The 23,938-nt window shown below is 38.2% G+C and overlaps 1 protein-coding gene across 6 annotated transcripts in view; it reads right to left on the bottom strand.

Annotated features, from left to right (window-relative positions):
* The window catches only part of KCNIP4 (potassium voltage-gated channel interacting protein 4), a 484,037-nt gene that overhangs the window by 158,306 nt on the left and 301,793 nt on the right, over nucleotides 1-23,938 (bottom strand). Inside the window, exon 1 of one of the 6 annotated variants that reach the window (XM_064511367.1) lies at nucleotides 13,432-13,455. The exons of the other annotated variants lie outside the window; for them this stretch is intronic. The gene's annotated coding sequence lies outside the window, so the exon portion shown is untranslated. Of the gene's footprint in view, nucleotides 1-13,431; nucleotides 13,456-23,938 lie in introns of those variants that run through there. 6 annotated transcript variants of the gene reach the window in all.

The raw sequence follows: 23,938 nt of genomic DNA, 5'->3' as shown, positions 1-23,938 counted from the left end.
CATAGCAAACCACCATTTAGTGTGGCTTTATGATAAATTCTTATTTACATTTCTTAGTTTATGCATACAGGACATGTTTATAGAACTAGGACCTCTGAATGATATTCCTTAAAGTTTCCCAGGTGGACTCTGGCTGTAGGGAGAAGTTATGTTTATATCATACGGTGTTTAGCCAACTGCTAAATTCTGTTGATGAATTAAAGTGCATTCTCCTTCCTAATGAATTACACTTTCTAGCATGCCAAAACAGGTGCGTGATACCTGCTCTGAGTCTCAAGCTAAGAGAACACAATGGCTCTCTTGCTCCTTCCCTGCTACAAGGTTGCTTGATTTTTAATTGCTTGCAACTGCAGTAAAGGTTAAGCAATACTTGCTGCTGCATCAGTTGAATTGAAGCTCCCATTTAGCAGAGTATGGGAATTTCTGAGCTGCAAAGAAGCTTCTCAACAGTATTACTGACTTAAAAACCATAAAACTCTTTTAGCGCAGATGGAGAAAAACTGCAAAATAGTGAAATGGTTTAAGCAAATGCAATAATTTCTTCCCATCCCAACCCGAATACATACAGGAGGATTCAAAAAGGCCTTCTCTATGAACGAATAAGTTTTAAAAACTTCTATGCAAGTGCTTGAATTTTAACACCTAAGAAAACTCAATCTTTAAACAGAAACTGCTCTTATACATAAATATATCATTAAATATACTTGAGGAAGCTCAGACACTGGTACGTTAACTACAATGCATATACCAAGATCAGAGAAAAAATGTCAGTGAAGAACTAGCAGCAAATTTTGCCCTGAACAGCTTTTCATACAGTGGCAATGTATAATGATCTGGGGAATCTTCCTGTAGAAGAGCTTGATGTTATTCACTTATTTAGTTGCTCCTATGAATATGGATGCATTTTTAAAACCTCTGTCAATGATTTTCTCCTATTTCCTCATCTGACTAGGTTGTCATGGCACACATTCAACAAACCAGGTTTCTCTGCTGCTCCTGAACTCTTATAACTGCCAACCAGCGGAAAGAAGAGCGAACAGTATAAAGAACGGTGAAAAGAATGGAGAAGTCCAACAAGGAAAACAAAAAGGCAATGATGATGACTAAAAAGTGCTAATGGAGAGTAAAAGCTTCTGTGGTGGCAAAGCAAAATACCCTCTTTACCAGAATTCTAGCATTCAGGCATCAAGCAAGATAAGGAGATCCTGCCTTCTTACCTAGATGCAAACAGATCCCCCAGGATGGGACAAGCTACTCTAGGTATCTGTATTCCATAAACTTTATTCACTAAGTAAAACCAGGGATATTTCAGAAACACTGTGCAAAATCTAGATGTGTCTGCTCATTCTCACCCTGTGGCTTCTGATGACCTAAGCGGAAATAAAGAAGTCTTATTGCTTTAATGAGGCTCTGAGGAGTGGTTCTGCAGGGAGGTGGAGGAGGAGGAGGAAGGCCTTACACCAGAGACAGACCTAAGGAGAAGGAGATCCATATTCTGTAGGCGATGGACAAAGGGATGGCTGCCTCAGAGTTTGCCTAGAGACACCAAGACCAGCAAGGTGCCTTGACTCTGTTTGAAATTAAAAACACAAGGAGTGAAAACTCAGCTCTGCTACAGGAACCTCGGGATTCCTTCCAAACAACGGAGCAGAACCTCACTGGATCTCAGAAAAAAATGCAGGTTATTGGGGGAAAAGGCTAGCAGTAGTTTCATGAACCAATGAAAATCAGATGGGGTTAGCAAATCATTTAAAACTGGACTGAATTCAGAGCATAAATTAGTCTTTTTTTGCAAATGCTGGTTGTAGTCGACTTTGGTAATCCATTGCAGTTTTGACAATTTAAGTAAAAAGTATCTGACAGATTTTTATTTTTCTTAACAGAGGCTCTTGTAAACTATTCACTTCCACTCTCCAGAACAATTTATTAGAATGGGAAAAGTGCTGATAAGCAATCTATATTTCTATATTTCACTGATAAAGACAGTGATGTCTGTTAGCAGATGTAGGATTTTTGTATTCTGAAGATCCACTTGGTTAAACCAGCCTTTTGTTGTTGGGCAAAATTAGTAATATCCTTTGCTTAAACAATAAGACTATACTGCAGTAGTGAGAATCTGAAAGTTTGAAAACATCATCCATATGCTGACGAATGAGGGAAAGATCGTGCAGATTTTTTCTTTCCTTAAGAAAAATAACAAAGAAATATATGTGAACTGGCAGCAAAGTCTGTTAGACTCAAGACTTGGGAAAAACCCCCAAAATGCTGATGCATCCTGAATTTTGACTCCTTCTAGGCAGGGATGAACTAGATAACCTCTCTAGGTCCTTTATATCTCTTTCTGTAATCCTGTACTTCAACCAAAACCTTCTAGGATATTTATAAGTAATAATTTATTTCGCGAAAGTAACAATGGAAGTACATGTTAAAGATGTAGAGTGACAGTACGTAGATATGTATCTGGCATCTAAAACCTGCTTTTAGATGTTCAGGAAGAACATACATTAAAAATGTATTCACCTATGCTAAAATACATTTTTTTTAAACTTGCAAAAAAACATGTGATTCAGCATTGAATCACTATTTCATAGCAAGCAGAAAACTTGAAAATCTGTGGAAGAAAACTTTGAGTGCAGTCCTTAATTCAAACCTCTGATTCAAGGACATACACAGCAGGGGCTGGAGTGCCTCCCCTGCCCGCAGCGCGTTCGCACAGAGGCTCTGGCCCTTGCTCCCTGCCGGGCTCCGCTGCCGTCATACCGGCGCCGGGCCATGCCCCTTGCTCTGCACAAACCCTGACTTGCAGGCTTGGCTTCCCTGCCTTGTCCCATGGGCCTTTCTGGCCACCTGAACTCTTGGCTGAACCTGAGTCCTGTCACCAGCCTCGCTCAGGTCCCATGGGACTGAGCCCTGCCAGCGAGGCCACTGCCACCGCCTGCCTGCCCTGACTCCCAGCCCTCGACCCTCGCTGCTCCCTGACGCTGCAGCTGATAGACAGCAGCTTCACCATTAGTACAGAAAATCACCTTGGCTCCACACTGCAGATGCCAGATGCAGCAGTAAGGAAGAGCAAAAAGGTGCTGGCATCCTAAAGCAGGGAACAAGGAGGCAGTGGCAAAGATCCAGCTGAGCCTAGCAAATGAAAGAGAAGAAGGGCAGAAATACAGAGCAGTGACCTAAAAGTGGGCAGAAAGGGAGACAACAGCACTTCTGCAAAGAGGTCAGCAGGAGAGGACAGCAGCAAGCCCAAAGAGAAGATACAGGTGAGGAAGAGGGCAGCAGCATGGACCGTGAGTGGCTTCAGGAATGGTGGAAGGTGCAGTGAGAGTGATAGCAAGGGGCAGAGAAAGGAGGATGAGAAACACTGGAGTAAGTGACCTTTCAATTGCTCATCCACCTTTATTTTCTATCGTTTCATTAAAAAGCGTAAAAATAACACTTCATTTACAGCATCAAAGATTCCACATGGACTACTGAAAAATTTAATAGAAGAGTTGAGGAAAAGATATTCTACTTCAAAGTAATGGTTAATTTGCACGGAAATATGCCATGAGGGCCTGTCTCTGAGAACAGAGATCTAAGCCGTATCAACAACTATCTGTGTAAGAGGAACACAAAATACCCATTGAGCATCACTGGCAATCCATTTGCACACACTATGACAGGCAGAAGTTAATATATTTTTAATTTTTGGAATGCTACCCAGTCGCAGAATAAATGCCAAAAAAGATTTATATTGTTATTGCACTGAAAATCTCAAGAACTTAGGCCCATAAAATATTATGGCACTTCCATCAGTCTGCCGTCATTTATCTGCTGGGTACATTTTGCTTCAGAACTGCTAGCAGCCTCCGCCTCACAGCTGCCGCAGCTTTGGTTGTGCCTGCAGTACACTGTAGAACAGAGACTTTTTGCATCTGCTGAAAGTCTTTAATTCCCACCCCCCTCCAGCTGCAAATCAATTTAAAATGAACAGCTTGTACCAATCTGCTTTTGAAGTCTATGGAAGCAAAATCTTCATTATGCTGGCTGATCAGCAGCTTCTTCCTTCCACCTCCCCCTCCTCAACCAGTGTATTTTCATCTGTCAGCAGATCATGATTGATCTGAGATCATGAGATCCATACTGTGGTTTTCCATTCTGTACAATTGTGGACACACCAAACTGACCAGACGCACAACAGTTCTGCTTGTGCTTCGTCTCAATCCATTGCTAAGACAAGCCAGTTATGCCTCCTTACAAAACTAGACCAAAGGAGAGGAAAAGAAAAATCTGACAAAAGTGAGGCAGAAAACCAAATTCAAGTACTGTAGTTCAGCTGTGGAAATCTCGAGAGGATTAGGTCAAACTAAGGATGAGCACAGAACTTTATCATATTTGGTGATCCTATTTTTATTTTAGAAAAGGCAGGTGGTGCTATTCTAGAATTACTCTGTAAGTAGTGATGAAGGGTGAAGTACGCCGCTCACTTTATATAGTCAATACTCATTTTTACATAGCTGCAGTATAGAGGAGTCTCAAAGAAAAACAAACAAAATTAAAAGTAAAACCTCCTGCTTCTAAGTTGAGTCAATTCTGATTCCTGTTCCAGACAACCAGCCCACCAAGCCCTCAAATCTAAGACTTCTTTGATCAGTTTAATTAAACTCTAGTCATGTATATGTGACAACACACATAAATCAACAAACTTGCAGAGATACAAGTAGGGAGAGATTTCACGTAAGACAGTAAAGTTGTTTGGGCTTTTTTTTGTTTTCATATTATTAGATAATTGCCTTACTCCCTTCTGCTATCCAAACAACCAACCCAGAACAAAAATAAAAACAGTCTTTTACCCAAGATCCTGCCTAATAATCACTGTTGCTCTGTTGCTCTTATCAGTAATTTATATACAATAGACAGGAGAAAGATGTTTCAGTGTATTTTTTTAATTATCAGAATAATAGCTATTTGTAAAATGGGCTCAATGCTTAGACATATCTTCCTTTTTGAACAACTTTTCTTACCTTTCTAAAAATGGCCAATCACTAGATTTGCCACAAGTCTGGAGGAGTGACCTCTGACTTTAGAGCATGAATTTCTGCTGTATGGCACATGTCTAAAACACAATGTCCTAACCACTTCTGTATGGAAGAACATGGAATCTCCTTTCCTTTCCATACTACATGATCAGTACAAGTATAGCACTTGGCTGTCAGAACTGGTTGGTAAGTATGTGCATTATGACACATTTTCTCTTTGGAATGTGATGAAGTTGGGAAGATTGGTGGGAGGACAATTTCCTGTGCTCTGGGCAGCCTGCACTTAATCTTGTTACAGATGCAGAATCATCCCAGTGCCACTTTATCTTTACAGAGGTTGCACAGCTGAGGTGGCAGGGAAGGAGCTCATCCTCACTGAAAACTAAAATCGCTGTGGTCATAAAAACCCACTCAAATGGCTGCCAAGTAATGAGTCTTGTCACAGTGCTAAAAACTAGTCAAGACCTTCTACAAGGAAACCCGTCCATTTCAAGAGGATGCAAAATAAATGTAGCTCTCAAACAAGATATCTTGATATGATAAAATCTGCTTTTTATACCCAGGATGCTGGATCAAGCTATAATTTGACTTGTGCATGCCAGAAAGGCAGTGCAGACAAAATAAGCAGCGCAGGCTGAAACCCTTAAAGCCATCGGTGAACGTCAAGATCTACCTTTATAAAGCAGGTTAGCCCTGCAACTCAAACAGAAAGTGATGCCATTTTTCTTCTGAATAAACTCTGACTTCAGAATTTAACATTTGCCAGTAAAATACTGACCCTCCCATAATTTTAAGGGGTTTTTTCTTTATTAAGGTGTCTTTGCAACAACAAAAAAAGAATTAACCTGACTAAAAAGGTAGACAAAAAGCTGTTAGTTTCTCAGAAGTAAGCAAAGTAAGAAGTAAGCAAAACTAAAGTGTGGTTTTATATTTTAATCTGTACATCCCAATCTCCACCAGGGTATTTGCAATACCACTGTGGCAAAATATTATGCCACTTCCAGTTTGTAAATTCTGAGAGTAAAGTACTGCAACTGCAAATTCGTTTTGATCATGACTGCCACCTGCTATTGGGGATGCTGCTTTTGTATGTAGCAAGGTGGTGTGCTGAATGCTCTTCTGAGTGCAGAGAACAGTGTTTCTGCTCATAATCACTAAGATCACTGATAGGAAAAAAAGAACCTTTATTCTTGTCTCTTTTAATCTTGCATACAAAATATCATAATGACGTTATATCCAATGGATTGATTGGGGCAATGCTGTTTCCAGCATTAAACACAAATTAGGAAACACTAGCTTTTGATTTGCAGTTGTACTGTTAATATATGGGGAGAGCAAATCAGGCAGTCAGTAAAAGGAAGACAAGGAGACAGAAAATGCAAAAATAAAGAAAAAGAAATAATGAGCTCGTAAGAAGGAAAAGGGAAAACGCAGGATGATTGTATGATTTTAGCATTGCAAACTTTTGGTTAAGTAATTTAGATAGAACATAACAGCATCATTCAATACAACAGAAGCATACTCACTCTAACATTACCACTCGGTAAAGGCAATAAACAATATTACACGAATGAACTGAGGGCAACACGCTGTTGTGGAAGATAGCATCACAACACAGACCATTCAAAGAGGAAATGTTTGCAGCACTCATGAAGGTAAAGAATGTCATCAGAAGATTTCTGGGATCAAAATCATTCAGATTTATTGCTACCTGAAGACTAAGCTCACTTTCCAGGGGTTTTATTAATAAAAGTGTTGCCATTATCCTGTGTTTCGAAACAGATACTTTTTCATAGTCTGTTCAACCTATTCTCTCTAAAGTTCTTTTTCTTTTTCTAAGTGAAAATGAAATATAACCCAAAATATATGAAGAGTTCTTCAAAAAAACAAATAGCCTCTTCTGGTGATACATTACACTTTATACCTCAATTATATTTTTTGAGTCTTTGCAGATTTAAAGCATGAAGCACAAAAGGAACAGATTTCTACTGATACTAAAAGGGGCACCTATCCATTAGTACAAATTATACAGTTACACAAGCTCAAGAACACTAACAGGTACTATGACTCAGTCTGGTGCACTGAAACTCCTCTGTGTTATCCCAGACTTGGTGCAAGTGCTGAGATGCAGCTTACTGTAACCCACTGGCAGAAACTGGAACAGACAGAACATACCAAGGCCCATTCCTTGCCAGCAGTTTCCTTAATTCAGGGTGCTAAATCCTAACAGCTAACACGAGCTAACTCTCAGGTACTTCAGACAGTAAAAATAAAATAAAATAAAATAAAATAAAAAAATAAAGGTTGGATGACTATGGTCTTCAGTGCCTCAGATTTCTGGCAGCTCATTGTGTGATACTGCTGTGGTGGCCTCAACAGTAGAACTGCAAAGGGAGGTTATACCAACATTGATTAATACGTACTCTACATAGTCCTTGTCCCCACTGATTTAGTATTATACTAGATAAATGAAATTATGGAGTATGTTAACAGCACATTATCCTAAAGGTTCACAGTTTTTTTAGATTATAATATTTAATATTCTTCATTACACTGAGCTAATGAGAATAGCTCTGCTTCAGGACATCATCTTTCTCCAGAACAGCACTGAAGCAGCATGTCCTCAAGATGTACTGAAGATAATGAAACGAATATATACATAAAGTTAGCAGAAGGGATGTTCTGTATTCAGTGCCCACTATATGGTTCTGAGCACACGCAGTAGGTGGCACTGATGCAGCAGAAGGAGGTGCAACTAAAGGGCGCTGCTCACGGTTTTGGAAGAGAGTAAAGCAGAGTTTCATTCCTCTTAAGTTCAATACCAGGATCATTTGGGGGACACAGGGAGGGGGATAACAACAACAGATCTTACAGCTGTGACATTAACATAATAGATATTTTCTGCATATTTTAAAAATTACATTGAAAGCTTTAAAAAGAAAAATAAGTGGAAGAATTCAGTTCCCAACAGCAATAGCAATTAACATAATTATTGAATATTAATCTCTTATACCACACTTCTCATCTTTAGCACACAAAGAGGTTTGAAAGTGAGGTCATGTTGTTCTCTCTCTTTTACAGAGGAGAAAGCTGAGGCACAAAAAATCCACGTTCCTGGGTGTCAGCGACACGGCAGGCAGCTGGGAACAGAACCTGGGGCTGTGCTGTATCCACCGGGAGATGCTACCAGTGGAAAGGAGGACTCCAGATGCTTTGACAAAAGCGCTGTTATTTGCAGATTCTATTTAGATATATTAACGTTAATAATCTCATATTACTATTGGAAAAAGAATAGTTGAAGAATACTACTACACTGGCAGGTTGTAAAGGTTGTGAACGCAGTACAATATAAAAATGACACAGCCTCCTTGTACACAGGATAATTTATTTTTATTATTCTGAATTTTATGCTGCTATGAGCTTTCCAGGATAAAGAACGTAAAATGTGAAAAGATAAGTGTTGTAAAACTAACTTCAAATACTACATTTTTCTGCCTTACCTTGCAGCTTTTTGGACTTAGACATATCCAGTCAGAGCTATACTAGGGATAAGGTGGCTATGCAAATATTTACGTGCTTCAAATAATATTTGCTACCCATAGAGATTTCGCATGTAATAGACATCTACATAAAGCCCTTGTTTAAATTATGCAAGGTCCATGGGTGAGAGCAGGAACTCTTGTGCTTACCTTTAGAAAACTGAAGCCCACCTTTGCCAAAAAAAACATGATATTGGTGTAGGTAATTAATTTTTTTGTAAATCTTCTTGCTCTCAGGAAAATAACATTTGACTGTAAGACTTAACTTTTTAATACATGAAAAGTGATTTCAGATCATTTATGAAAGACATTAAGTTATTTCTATTTTGTCATTCATATCCACCTGCTAATGCTTACAGTTCCATCACCAATATCTAATGCCACTTTTACTTTCAGTTTGCTTGTTGAGGTTTTTTTTTTTTTTTTGATCTTAGTCATAATTTTACCCTTTCAATTAACTCAACCCATTGCTGCCTACAGGAATTAAGCAAAAGAACAAGAGGTTTGTTGTTTTTAATTCAAAATATGTGGGTCTATATGTTTGATCATATTAAATAGATTATCAAATTACTAAGCGATTTAAAGCAAGTGGGAAAGAATGTAAAATAAAGACATTCTTTTATTATAGTGTTCATTTACACTAGATACTGAATTTGTTTCATTAGTTATATTATTTTGAGGATAATCAATTTAGTTGTTCTACACAATGAAAAAATAACATAATGAATGGATAAAGTTAATATTTCTTAATGGTTTAGAATATTAAATAACACACAAAGTATCTTGTATTTTGATTACATAAAAGTGTACTCAAACTATCACTTTGATTAATCATGCTGTATTTATTACATTTATGACAAGCCAAGAGCAGGCTTCCTGCATTTGCCAGCATTTTGGGTTCTCTGGCCTACGTTTCAGATTGTTTCAAATTCTCCTTTTTCCTTCTATCTGAGTTCTCTTACACGGAAAAGGTATAGCAAGCAATAAAGAACAACAGAAACCTAGGACTTCAGCCCAGTGAGTAGTCTTTTCTCCAGGCTACAGAATCAGGCTGCATCTTGCTTATTCTTTTTGGTCCCACAATCCTGGCTCTCACTGCTGGGCTGCTGTGCAAGAAACATTGACCACTACCTTTTCTTTTCTGTTAGGGATCATCCTTATGAAGAAGGTTAGTGTTTTGAATCCTAAATGGATAAACTATCTCTGAGAAGTCTTAAATGAGATGTTTATTCAGATACATCTTTTGTGCCTATTGCGATATAAATATGACCAGTAATTATAATGGCAAAGCAAGACGTTCTTGGTATTAGCTTGGAGATTTCCAAACATCTCTTAATTTGGCATTTACCTAATGTCAAGCTGCCAAATAGTGCACTTTGTGACATGTAACCATCATTTGGTTCAATACAGTTGTGCTCCGTGTGCACACAGAAGCTACCTACAAAGGACTTACATATTTAAAACTCCACCCTCCAAATCCCAGAAGTTGAGCCTTTAATGTATAGAAAGGGATTCAAACTATTGATGGGCTTAGACTAGAAGCAGCCTTTTTAGCTGGTACAGAGTGGTAAATTTGTGGGTTTTACTGAAAATAATGTTTTACATTTCGAACACCAGAACAGAGAATAATCCATTCTACACAGAAGATGGTAAATTGTAGTTAGCTTGTTTTCCACAGTTCTTTCCAGGGCACTGCGTTTTCCAGCATTCAGCACTTTTATCCATCCCTAGTAGGGCTTTCGTTCCAGCACCATTCCCATTGCTTTGGTGAATTACACAATAAGAATTACACAGAAGGATTGAGCAAGTCTATATACTTCTACACACAAACTAAATTATGTCCTTTGAAAGGCTGTTAGCTAGTGCTGTTTGCCAAACAATTCAAATGTATTATTTTTACAGTGCTACCACCTCTTGTTGATTTTGGAATTCAGGAGACAAGACGTGCCTTGATTGTCTTACTGCTCCTTTTATACTGCTGTTCTCATCTTACCTCAGCAGTGTGATTAAAAATATATATATATATATATATATATATATATATATATAGTTTGCCTTGGTTTAACCATCTATATGAAGACTGTGTTGCTCACTGTGACAGCATACCTGTTTTTATTTTGCAATTAAATATTCAAAACCTATTATTACAACTGTGCCAAAATAGACAAAACTACTTGCCTGTGTAACATACCAGATTTTGTCTCAGCAAATGTACATATATACATGAGGATACAGGTTTTACATAATTTTAAAAGAATCCATTTGTGCAGCTGCATGCTTGAACTAGTGTCTAATTTTTATGCATGATGATCATACTTGATGTCCCCAAGAAGTTGTTTCCTTTCTACCTTCTCCAAAGCAATCATGATTTTACAGACCTCTAACAAATCCCTCTCATTGTATTTTACATCCTGAAAAAGAGTCATTCTCCTTGATCAAGCCCAGAATGGAAGCTGTTCAGTACATTCAAATGCTCTTGTGCTGCCCTTCTCTTTACCTTTACCAGTTCTACTTTATCTCCTTTCAGAGGAAGAAGGCACAGAGCACTGAAGATGCAGGAGAAATCTTAGAAAGACTGAGAAAGGTCATGATCATTGGAGCATATTTGCCTTTAGGAAGATGTATATGTATATATACTGATATACGTACATACGCACATTGAATTTTGTAGTTGGAAGTGCCTTATCTTTAAACCATAAACCACAAAATCATGGTTTAGACAATGTGTTAATGCAGAAGTAGAATTCTGGAACATCAGTATCAGGGTGCACATGGGTCTAACTCTAGCTACATATAAATTAGCAATTTGTTTTGGAGCAGAAGTACAGTTTTGAAAGAAATCCCATGATTATTCCCAATTACTCTATGCTTCTAGCCAACACATGGTAATTTTGATGTGTGTGAACTAGATTCCTTCTGGAGTCAATCCCACCTGGAAGCTCTGCTCCAGGCACACACCAAACATGATGCACGCTCTAAGGAGGGCACAACAATCCAAAACAGTGATTGGTCCTTGGGTCCACTTCAAACCACGTGTGTTGGGGCTGTTTGGTCCAGGGAACTGGGCTAAATTTACTCAGAAGTGAAAATCCCTGAACTGCACGTAGTATAAAGACAGAGGTCATGAATGCTTAAATCTACCAAGCCATTTCTGACTGCATTACTTGCTAATGTTGATATAACCCCTCTGCCTTCTACTCTGCAATCCAACTTTACAGTACTGAGAAGCCCCTGACATCCAACCACTGGCATTCTCGCGGAGACCTGGGCACAGCTGCAATACATGCAAAAGCACATTCATGAGGCAACTGTCTGATCAGCTGGAATTTTGAGTCATTAAGATTCAATCTACAAGCACATTTGGTGTGCATCATTGCGGGTTTTATTAAGCTATTATTTCTCTTCTCTAGTACAGTTATTTATGCACAGAATCCAGCATGATCGATATAGTAGGAAAGCTTATCCACTGTAATGTTTTGGGGTGCCCCCCTCCATATGATTCAAGACAGCTTTGCAGTACGCTTTCTGAAACTGCATGAGGCATTATTTGAACAAATGCAGAAAAAACTTGATGACAGTGTTTTGGAGAAGAATCCTACCCTGACCACCCACTGTACAAACACTGAACTGATTTGGAACTGTGCAGAGTTTCAAATAATCTCTTCTACTTCTTCAGATTCTTACAATTACACCTATAACCCACATTCATACATTATTAATTCACACACATTTGAGTGCATTAACCTCCAGCTGCTACAGCAACAGCATCTCCCTGCACAGCCAATTACAGGCTTTCCTGCTGCTGCATAATATCGATTATTCTCAAATAATAATACACTCCTAATTATTTTCGTTGTCTTATTCAGTAGAAGAGTTCAAGAAAGATGAATAACCATGTTTGTAATAATATATTTGTCCTGTACATTCACATTGCATCTTCTATATTAAAATCCATTACTAATGAATGAAACATGCATGAGAGCGGGTAATATATTTTATCAACAGAAAAATCATGGGGATTAACATATTATTTTTGAAAACTTTTTGCAGCTGTTTAGCTGCATTGTATTATTAAATTCCTTTTCTCCAAGACAATTGATTGGTATCTCACAGTAAGGCGATGGGCACACATTCATAACGAATAAATCACTTCCAGCCCATCTCCGACACATCCTGCCTGTGAGGCTCGCCCTCGTCGCGGGAAGCTCCACGCTGGGCTGCAGAGCCGGAGAAGCAGGATAACTGTCGGCAGAGCTGCTTTGAAAGCAGGCAGCACAAACAAATATTGTGTGTTTGACATGCTGCTCTTCAGCATAATCAAAGCTTCCAAACGTGGCTTTGTGCTAAAAGGCAGTTTCAGTGTTCTCACTATGAACCCCTCATTTAGAGCTTTATGATTTATCTGCTTCGTTTCCTCAAAACTGAAGAGGGCACTAAGATGTGCCTAAGATGATAAAACTTTCATTTTAAATGAGACAAGATAGAAAAGGCCAAAGTTATTCTAAACTAATGTTTACAAAGTGTGAATAATCAATCGGGGTAGAATTTCTTTATTTATTTCCTTTTTTGGAATATACCAAGAAAGTCTTGGAAGAAAGTGGGTGAATTCCTGATAGCAATCTCATCAATGATAACTTTGCTATTTCTACTAAATTCACATTTTCACCCAATGTAGTTAAGGACTGAACCCAGCAACATGTACCAAATCTAAACACAAACAACCCCCCCCCTTACAAAAAACAAAAACAAACAAACCAACCCCCAAGTTTTTATCACATACCCCTCATACAGTATGTTATGTATTCACACATGCTCAAGAGCTGTGTGAATCTGCCTTTGATTATCACTGGAAGTTTAATTTGTAAGCTTACCCCTCAAATCCAAGGTATATCTCCAAACATGGACAAACTTGAAATAAATGATAATCCTAGCACCTTCTACCAAGTGCCTTCCTGCATGGTATTAATGATTTAAACGGCAATGCAGAAATGCATCAGCTATCTCTTGAATGATCTTTTAATTGTTACAGTGCCGATCACTTGTTAATAATCTATAAAAGAGTACAAGTTGTACTGTTTATTATTAATCATTAAACTTTGAGTCCTATTTCCTAACTAAACTTCATTTTTCCCCTAAATATTTTTTATGCAGGTTCCAGTATGCATCTTGCATAATTAAATAATTTCACATTAGAGAAGAATAGTTTCTTTCTGATATATTACATAATTTACAGATTTTATAAAAGCAGTTGCAAACAGCAATTATCTGATTGACCAGGGAGCCTCTGAAGCAGATCAGGCAATATCTTAACAGCAAGAAATACAAGATTTACAGAACACAGACTTGGTAGAGAGGGTTTGCAGCTTTGTAAAGAAGTGAAGGGTCTCTTTTTTCCCCACAAGAAAAAAAAAAGTACATGTCTGTTCTAGGCTTTGATTTGGTTCAGTAATCAATTCAATTACAATGATTTCTGAGACTACATCTTTGTTTAATATTTCTGCATAGGTGTTATGATCAGTGTGTAGCCAATTGAAACAGTAACTTTTATTTCAAAAAAAGATGGAACAAGACTTTTTTTTTTTTTTTTTTAAGAAAAGACAACATTTCTGAAATGCTGTCATGATTCTCCTGCAATGCAGTAGCATTAGCTAAGTGCTCTTAGAATGAGATGCATTTAATTTCATCCTAGTACTTTTCTGCTGGATAGCTGGAAAAGCAAATGCGCTATTTGAGAGGGCTGCCGGCAGGATGCTGTAGCTTATTAGTGGAGCGGCTTGTTCCACAGGGAGATGCTGCAGGACACAGCGCCGTGTGGGACAGCACCATGGCCAGAAATCACATGGAAGAGGAGAAGGGAAAAAAAAAAAAAAAAAAAAAGGCAGTAGCCCAAAAGATGAGATGATTTTCTCTAACTTCAATACACCAAAAAAGCGTGCTCAGCAATACTGAAAGCTTCAGATAAATCTGAATAGATTAGTACGCTCGAGTTTTATTACCCATATAAACTAATCTGATTTAGATGAAGAACATACAAATCACACTAAAAGATGAATGGAAAAGGATCTAAGAAACTGCAGCTGATCTGCTAGCTGCTCTGTTGCAGCTGCCTCGATATTTTGGGAGAGGAAAGCAAACACTGCTTTAGCAGAGGCCTCCGGGAACTCGGGACTAACAGCTGACATGAGAGAAATTGGTAACCTCCTCCTCGGGAAGGTGTTAATGATGGCAACAAATCTCTCTTGATCTTTATGACTCACCAGGAGACACTCAATCCATGTCAAAAACCCAAACTCTCTTATCAGTGAACTTCAATGACTGAGAAAATAAAGTAACCCTCCTATCTCTGCTTCTGAGCGTTACCGGGACAAAATAGCTGGTCAGAACCCCATTAGCCCTAAGATACTAGTAAAATTATTATCAAAAGAATTGGAAAGATTCAACTCTGAGAACTTTCGGACAGGAACTAGACTCCTCCTGCACAAAAGCTCTGCAGGCCTAGACAAACGTTAAAGAATTTGCCTCGATGGTTGAAGATGCAGGGAGCCTCTTTGAGCCATTCCAGTACTTGATAAAGCCCCATGAGTATCTTTGTCTTCATGGAGAAGGTAGCTGCTGCTTGAGAAGTATATTGCTGTAAAGCTTGATACAAACACTGCCTGGCTACCCCCAATTCACTTGTCTCTTCAATAGCTATTCGTTGAAAAAAAAATGGGAAAAAATGTTATTGAAGGACATCTAGTGAAAGAGGAAGCTGAGTTCAAGAGCATATTAGGAATGTGGCCTTAATTAAAGTTTATGTCCATAATACAGATCACAAAATATAGTACACAGCTTGATAATTCTCTTGCAGATTTCTTGGGGGAAAAAAAGTTTCCCTTACAAAAAATCTTTGATTTTTAAGTTTTAAAAACGTGTGCCTTTAGGAAAAAAGGCAAATTTTGACTGCTTAATGAGTGGAGTGGTCAAAGTGTGCTCAAAGACTCGAGCTCTCTTCGTATTGGCCCCCCAGGACTTCTGGGTAACTGAAAAGGCACGCCGCTTCTGCTCTTCCTTTTCTCATCTGTAAAATGAGGCTATGTTGCCTTACCCCCCACACACCAAAAAAAGTTCTGAGATCTAGTTTGAATTATTGCAATTATCATCTTTCCTCCACTGATCTAACTTACGATCTTAGAAAAGTTACTTCATCCTCATCCAGTATTTCACATTTATCATTTTAGGGCTTTGAGGAAGTTACAGAGAAAAAACAAAAAAACAAAGGACCAGTGCATTATAATTAAAATTACTTCTGAGCTCTGATTATGTTTATACAATGCTTATTATGATAAAGCTTTATTCTTAGTATCTGGGTGTTCACGGGCAAAATAAAAGCAACAAAATATCAACATTTTAACTTTGCTATTATTAGTAGACTGCCAAAGTCTACTTTCTTAAGTTTTCCCACACATCCAAAATGTTTCAGTAAACTTAGTGGGAACATTGGAAATGAAGAAGTGATGATATTCCTAGGACTAACTACCTGGCTTGGCAAATTACTTCAGGTTTTGTTCTCCCAAGTTCGTAGAATGATTTTTCAAAATGGATTATAGCTACAACAGCCATGACTAAAACTAATCTTGAAAAAGTGCTACATGAGCTGTTTCATGCTGGCTTTTTTTAATAAATCTCCTGAACAGTAAAGATGCAGAGGTCATAGTGAGACAGTAGTCTGTAGATACAGATCTTTGGAAGAAGTAAATCAATAGAATTTTCCTTTTACTGGATGTCACAAAAGTCAAACAGCCCAGCTGAAAATAATGAAAATACAGTTTATATTTTCCTCAGACTTTTCAACAGCATTCATTAACTCATTAATAAACCAACAAGGCTAGTAGCTGTTGTAGTATTAGACTTCTTTTGTTTCAATCTCAAAGACTAGGAAAGTTAGCTGTTCTTATTACATTTTTCTTGGAAAATGCAAAACACTATCAACTACACTTGTAGTGGAGTATCTTTCTGTACTGAAGAAACATAAAAAATTGGCTCTAATCTAGAAAATGAGGCAGCTGATAAACCCATAATTGTGGGAACTCTAAAGCATTGTAATGGCTTTCACTGGTAATAGGCTATAATTGTGGGAACTCTAAAGCACTGTAATGGCTTTCACTGGTAATAGGCTATATATAAGAAATTACTAGTTGTACAGATCATGTTGTACATCACATGCATCATGTTAAATATTTTATTTATTCGTTTCTCTGCGAAAGTCATTTTCAAAGTACTTAATAGTCAGGTTTTAAGAGCCATTCACAAGGTTATTTCCTAGCAGAGATAACAAGGAGATTTGTATGGATATGGTCGGTTTACATAACTTTTTCAGATTACAGATTAAACTAAGGACCAAGTTTCACCAGCAACAGGTGGAAATGAGAGAAGCTGCCGCCAGGTCTCGGAGTCATTGTGAGGCAGAGACTGGAGACATCAGCACCGGCTCAAAAACATGGATCACAAAATGAAACCCCAGAGAAGCTCTAAGTAGAGGCCAGATCTGCTTTCCAGTCTTGGGCTTTAATCACAAAATCATTTTTCCTTCCTATTGATTTACTGGATTTCCAGCATAAGGAAAGATTTTCAGGTTCCAGTTCATCAGGAGAAAGAAAGCAATACTGGACTACCAAAGACTTTCTTCTTTCAGTAAATGAGAAGAAAACACTCATATTGCTCACTTGCTTTTCAGTAAAATCTCTCAGCTGAACAGTCACTTTCAAAATGGGAAATATTTGGTTGATAAATACTTTTTGTTCTCCTTCCTAAGTACTCATCCATCCCAACACACCAAGCAATTGATATTTTTGTTGTTCCTTGTTCTTCCCCTGGCCCAAGTCAAACTTTTGAAGAAAAGAGAAGCAGGTATTTCCCTACATACACTTTCCAGCACCAGCACTCTTGACATCAGTGCAAAATAATTGCACTAATACCCACAAACTAATGAGAAGCTAATTTGCTCTCATATGGAAACCTAAGAAATTGAAACCCTGAATAACTAGCTTCCTTCTTATGCAGAAGAAGGATCTTATTTTAACAAGCAAGAGAACACTGAATGCAGAAAGTGGCCTGGTTTGGGCCATAGAAGAATAAGGCCTCAGATGCAGGAACCTATGAGACCACATATGGCCTGGGACCACAGCTGGCCTTTCACTAGGGGCAGTAATTTGTCCCTAATATTCATTCTTTGGAAAAGCAATAGAATCAAGTACATTCTTACTTCTTTTCAATCTGATTGAGATGAAGTAAGCCAAGGAAGAACTGATTCCAAAAAAATAGCTATTTCTGTTAGGTATTTTGTATTCTCCAACTAAAGATGGATATGGTATTGGTTGTAATGTTCTTTGACAACATTGCCTATAGAGAAAGAAACTGGTAGTATATCTGTGTAAAAATTAATATGAGAATCAACCTAGATCTGTTTTTCTACTTATTCTCTTTCTTGAACCTCTATGATGCATTCTGAATCTATCAGGCCTGAAGAGAAAAAACAACCCAAAATTTGCTGAAATTTAATTTGCACTGTCAGTATACTAACAAATAAACAAATATAGCACTTTATAATGGTCACATATTTCAAGAACATTTTTTGAACATTAGGCGAAGAGAAGGACTACTCAAATAAGTTAGTAAGCAATTTAATGTGCAGGTATATACACACTAACTACTTGGAAACCAGCTACTTTATATTTATCATGGATTATGTGCCTGCAGGCCAGCATTCAGTGCAGAGTATCTAATGGGCCATAAATCTAAACCTTAGTTTGTCTCTTAACTGTAAGGTGAAGCCTAAGTAGTATATGCTGCTCACAAAAGGAAAGATAAAGCACTGTCAGGTGACTCACCCAAGATAACCTCACAAGTCACAGACCAAGAAAAATATGAACACCAGTATTTTGGTTTCTCTTCTGTGGTCTGTAATGCAACATAACACGGCTTGCACCGATAGATCTCACACAAAGCAGGATGGAGGTAGTATTACACAAGCAATATGGCCAAAGAAGTAAAACCTCCAGAGAAAGTGACGCTAGAAACTGATGAATTAGTTTAGCTAATCTCTTTAATTAGTTTGTTTTGAATTTTTCTATTACACCTGTTCTGCACTTAAACTCATTCTTAACATACCTTAATATGTTTTCTTGAAAGCGTTGCCTATTTACTCAAAAACAACATAGGAGACAATATTTACCTAAAGTGTTTTATATTAATTCATAAGAAATGCCATATATTCTTTTCATCTCACGCTACAGACAAGAACAAAAGTTATTGAGACAAAACTTGGCAAAGACGGCGAAGGTGCTCAATCCAGTTCTGACGATATATTTGAGAAAAGAGTTTCAAAGAGACTGAAGTATGATTTCCTATTGCCACAGGCCACCGCAAGCAATCACTGCTCTGTTATATTATACCACAGTGGGTATCAAAAATTTATTCATTTTTATAAACCCTTGTGGGTAAAAAGGTGATGTTTTGACAAAATCCTGAAAAATAAATGTTACAGAAATTCAGAACTCTGATACAGTTCAGTTACAGAATAGTGTAAATTACATATAACCATGCCAGAGAAAAATACTTAGAAGTGCTGTACAGCTAACAGGACAGGAATATTGCCTATAAAAAGAAAAAATAGTTATCCTGGGGCGGGGGGGGGGGGGGGGGGAATGATGTGCACTGCACTGCAGATTTTGTGTGCCAAAACCACAGCTAAATAAGAGTTGATTGCAGTCAAAAAAGAACTAAAGAGAACAAACGTCCCTATAAGAAAAACCCTCTCTCCTAGATTACACAACACTAAACGAGCAATCTCTTGGGAAGCTTAGGAAAATAAACAAATTGCATTCTATAAATATTTTTCAGACGAGTACTATCTATCTTAATAAAACACACTGCTGATTCGGCACTGCATACTGTCTTTGGCATTGCTTCAACCATGCCCCCACAAAATTAGGATTTGAAAGGTTCTTGAGCGTCCACCATTTTAAAAAGGGTATAACAGAAATGAATATTGCTATAATCTCACTGATATCAGAGGGTAATTACTAGACAAAAAAAACAATTATAGCAGTACTTTGCCCAGTAATTGTATTATTTTTAGTTTCAGTTTCCACAAAACCATTTGTGATATTAATTGTAAATTTATTATATTTTAAATAAGCTCATTCTAACTCACAGTTTGTTATTCGACACATTCTTCACACACACCTACTACAAGATTCTTTTTTTCCACACAGTTTTAACAAACTAGAAAAGAACATTTTTACCCAAATTAGCATCTTCAGAATTTTCTTGAATAATTTTGCTTGTTAGACAAGAAGGAGGGTCGATAGGTATGAAGAAATGTTACATTTCTGAAGCTCTTTTGAACCCATCCATTTGGGATTCAAAGGCCCACATGGCCAAGCCTGAAAGGCAGCCCAGTTTACTTCTGTGAAGCAGATGACAGCTATTTACACTTTTAACAGTATGTGGAAAAAAATCAGTGCTAATGCTCTGTGGGTAAGTTAAAATGGAGCACAGCACATTGGTTTCAGTGGGCAACAGAATCTTCTGCAAATTGAAGCTGTTCCGCTCTAATTTTTCTTGCAAGGTTTTTATCTTGTTAAAAGTCTTTCACCTGCTAACATGACTTTAAAGATGCTTTTGAATCTCTCTGCTCTGAGGTTGTTCAGGTTTCTTTTCCTTCAGTCCTTTCTGCAGCTATTTCTATGTTTTCTACTTCAGTTGATGAGGGGGGTTACATGCCACCAAAACCGCGTCTCTAATATGCTAGCATGGAGCAGAGATCATACAGCCAACTTCGCCTCTCGGAAACAGATCTCAGCAAAGATGCTGAGAAAAAGTAAGGCCCATGACAATTCACATACAAAATGAAGTGCTCGGGTGAAGAAAAAAGATTTTTCTTAAAAACAGAGAGAGAGAGACAGAGAGAAAGAGATGAGATTAGAAGACACCAATAAAACCCAGAAGTAGAAACTAGAGGAATTGCCAATTCTCTCTGATGCACACTTCACTGAGATTTTTCTTAAATTTTTAATTCACGTTACAGATATCCCTGAGAAAGTTAAAACAATGGCTTGGTGACACAATGAAATCAACAGTTATGACCAAGTGAAAACCTACAGAGTACAGCATAGCAGAAACAAGCCTTAACTTATTCCTTGCTATTTGTGATTTCTACCTGCTCTGCCCTGCAAGAACAAAGACACTCAGCAAAGACAACAGCGGTTAGTAAAACCACCAAAGAAACAACTGCCATGTAAATTTTCTACAAAGAAGCCGGGGGGAGAGGGGGGAGGCAAACCCATCATCTAGGAGAAACTGTCATATCAGATGTATATCAGATGCCATCCACCAGTAGTTTGAAAATGCCTAATTTTACTACGGGTATCTCATATGATTACTGAGTCTTGATAGTTATTAGTAGTCATCTTTGGAAGTTATATACAAATGCAATTTCTCAGTGATTTTTTGTTGTTTTCCAGTAGAATTGAAACTTAGTACCACATTTATCTCCATAAAAAAAACTTACAATTGTAACTCCATTGAGGTCTGTAGACTACATGCATCACATGGTAAATTTGCCCATGTATCAGCTAGTTCTCAGTTCTGTACTGAACAAAAGTTCTTCTCAGAACTATACCATTTAGAATTATTTAGATTAAAATACTCTTTAATTTGTTTTAAAGTTGTCAGTTCATACATTCTCATTTTCTCTTTTTGTTCTATTAAGGGCTCAGTAACTGTATCTCAGGATAGACCTGGGAGATCACATCTTTGGTGAGGCAACGACATGACGACAGCAAGAACTGCGAATGTTTCCTCCAATAGTCTAGCTGTTAAATAATTGGTGTCTCCAAAGAGTAGATTCCACTTTTAAGAGAATTATATTGGTTTAGTACTGACACACATTTAGTACAAACATACCTGAATTCTTAATTAAGGGTACATTTTCTATACTGTACAAAAAACACAGCATTGTTCTCTGTGTAGACTTGTGAACTCTTGCACTTACCAAGGAAATCAATACAATTTTCTGCTTCAGTCTGTAATTATTCTCTTTACCAATAAGTAGATGCAACTAAGGAATCAACATATACATCTCCATTAAGAGTCTCCGCTATATCCATACTAGTGATAATGTATATTGGTAGTATTTACTTCTACACTGATTGTCTTACAACAAGATTAAGGACAAGTACAGGGGTGTCTCGCTGAAAAGCCAGGCTAAACTATCTAATAATGAAAATGTAAAATTCATTTTGTGAAAGTACATCAAGCTCCTTAATACTCATTCACAAATAAAACAGCTTTAGTTTGAATTAGCTTAACTTAGTGCATCATACCCTAAATCCCTCAAGGCAATGTTTGTTTGCTACATATTTAACTATTGGACCCTCCCACTGGTCCAGGAATTGGAAGAACTCCTTCAAAACAAAAGAGGAAATAAGACTGTGACAGGGAGGGCTAAAAGATATTTTTTCTGGAAAGTTCAGGGTGGTTCTTTAAAACAATCCTGAGAGATAAACACACTGCAGGGCAATTTGCGATCTCACTGACTGCGATTGAAATGGTCACTTTTCTACAGCTTATGGTACCTAAGCATGCCCAAAGGTGAACCAATTAAAAAGACATTCAAAGCTGAGACAAATGGTGTATTTTATTAAAACTCATTTTTCCTTGTCATTAAGAATTATTATTAAAGTGCAAGTAGCTTTTAAAGCTACACTCTGTGTTATGACCTTAGAAACCATCTTCCTGTTAACACTAGCTCCTTGCTGAACCTTACTGGTTCACTTCAAAGACTTCAGAGGAACGACAGCAGGACAGGTAAGTGCCACTTGTGATGACACCAGATTTCTTTTGCTCAGATGTGCATGTGAAATTAGCATCCTGCAAAGCTCTGCACACATGGCAAGACACACCTAAGAATTTCCTGTTTAATACCCCTCATGAACTAATAAGGGTGATCTTAAGAGCATATTGTCAGGGCCTTGCGTGCCTTGCTAGGCACTAACGGCCCTAACAAGCTTCACCTGGGATTCCCACCATACCCTCTGTTCACAGGCCCAGATGCTCCAGTTCAGCTTAGGCCTGGCCACCCACTCCTCACCTGAGCTATCACCCTTGTCACAGGTGCACCTGTTTCTGGCCTTGTTTCCTTGATGGACCTCGGCACCTCTGTTCCCGCTAGCCTTAGCTCTGTCTCTTGCTGTTCCTGAGTGGATTTTCTCTATCAACCTATTACAGCACCTTGTCTGATGAGCTCTAGATGGCTGACGATAACACCATCTCTGCCCCGCTCAGACACTCTGGGATTGCACCCGGGTGAGTGAGCGCACTGCCTGCACCGGGCTCCTGGCTTAGTCTCCTCTGCAGAAGCAGCCCCTCTCTTTCCAATCCCTGATGCATGGCTGATATTTCTTTTCCTCTCCATCCCTCCCAACTGCTTGGTCTTCTTTTTTTGAAAGCCCTCTGTTGCAAGAAAGTGGGCTTGAGAACAGTCAAAACTACAAAGTAGCACAAAGGCAGTGCTTTCTATAGCCACACAGCAGCTAAGCAATCTTTTTATTTTCTGTAGGGAATAAGAGATATGGGGATACATACTCTGAAAATATACAAGGAAAAAGGGGAGGCTTAAAACAGTGTCTTGCAGATACTGTTAGGATATACATGTGAGATGTGGGAACATTAACTGTTCATTAAGTCTCTTTATACTGTGGTCTTAGGCTGACAAAAATGTACACTTGCACAGCCACAGTCATTAAATGCCCTCAGAAGCCATTATCACACTGTGAACAAAATAAATTCCCTGAGGAAAACCCAAAACATTCCCTGTCAAATCCTCTCAATTGTATATAGACAGCTGCCAGATCAGGCTGCCTCCTTCCTGTGCGGTTCTCCAGGATTCTGTGAAATACATTCTGCTCCCCACAGCTCACTTTATCTGCTCAGCCCTAATCAGTCCAAGCTGCATCTGCCTATTCTTGTTCTTCTCCAACACAGTCCTTCAACCTGCACTTAGAATCAAATCATCTTCTGCATATACTCAAATTGCAGGAATACCAATTTGCATGCTTCCAAATATATACTAAATAGCCTGAGAGAAGGAGGAGGGTACGGAATATGGCTTCTTCAAGGTCTCTCTCCACACTGGGCTTTCATAAGATCTTTAATTGGCTGTGGACTGTGAAAGATCACTCAGCACCATGGGTGCTAATAAGACAGTGGAGCTGCTGAGAATAACTCTAATCCAGTTTAAGAAACATCTGCTTTCTCCTAGCAGAGAGGGCAAGGATACTAGCAAAGTTAATGGTAATTGTTGGAGGTCAATTTCTACTACAGCCTTAGTGGCAG

This window comes from Dromaius novaehollandiae, chromosome 4 (genome assembly GCF_036370855.1).
Source record: "Dromaius novaehollandiae isolate bDroNov1 chromosome 4, bDroNov1.hap1, whole genome shotgun sequence".
Classification (NCBI taxonomy): domain Eukaryota; kingdom Metazoa; phylum Chordata; class Aves; order Casuariiformes; family Dromaiidae; genus Dromaius; species Dromaius novaehollandiae.
Note: the sequence above shows the minus strand (reverse complement) of the source record. Positions and strands in the feature narration are given on the sequence as shown.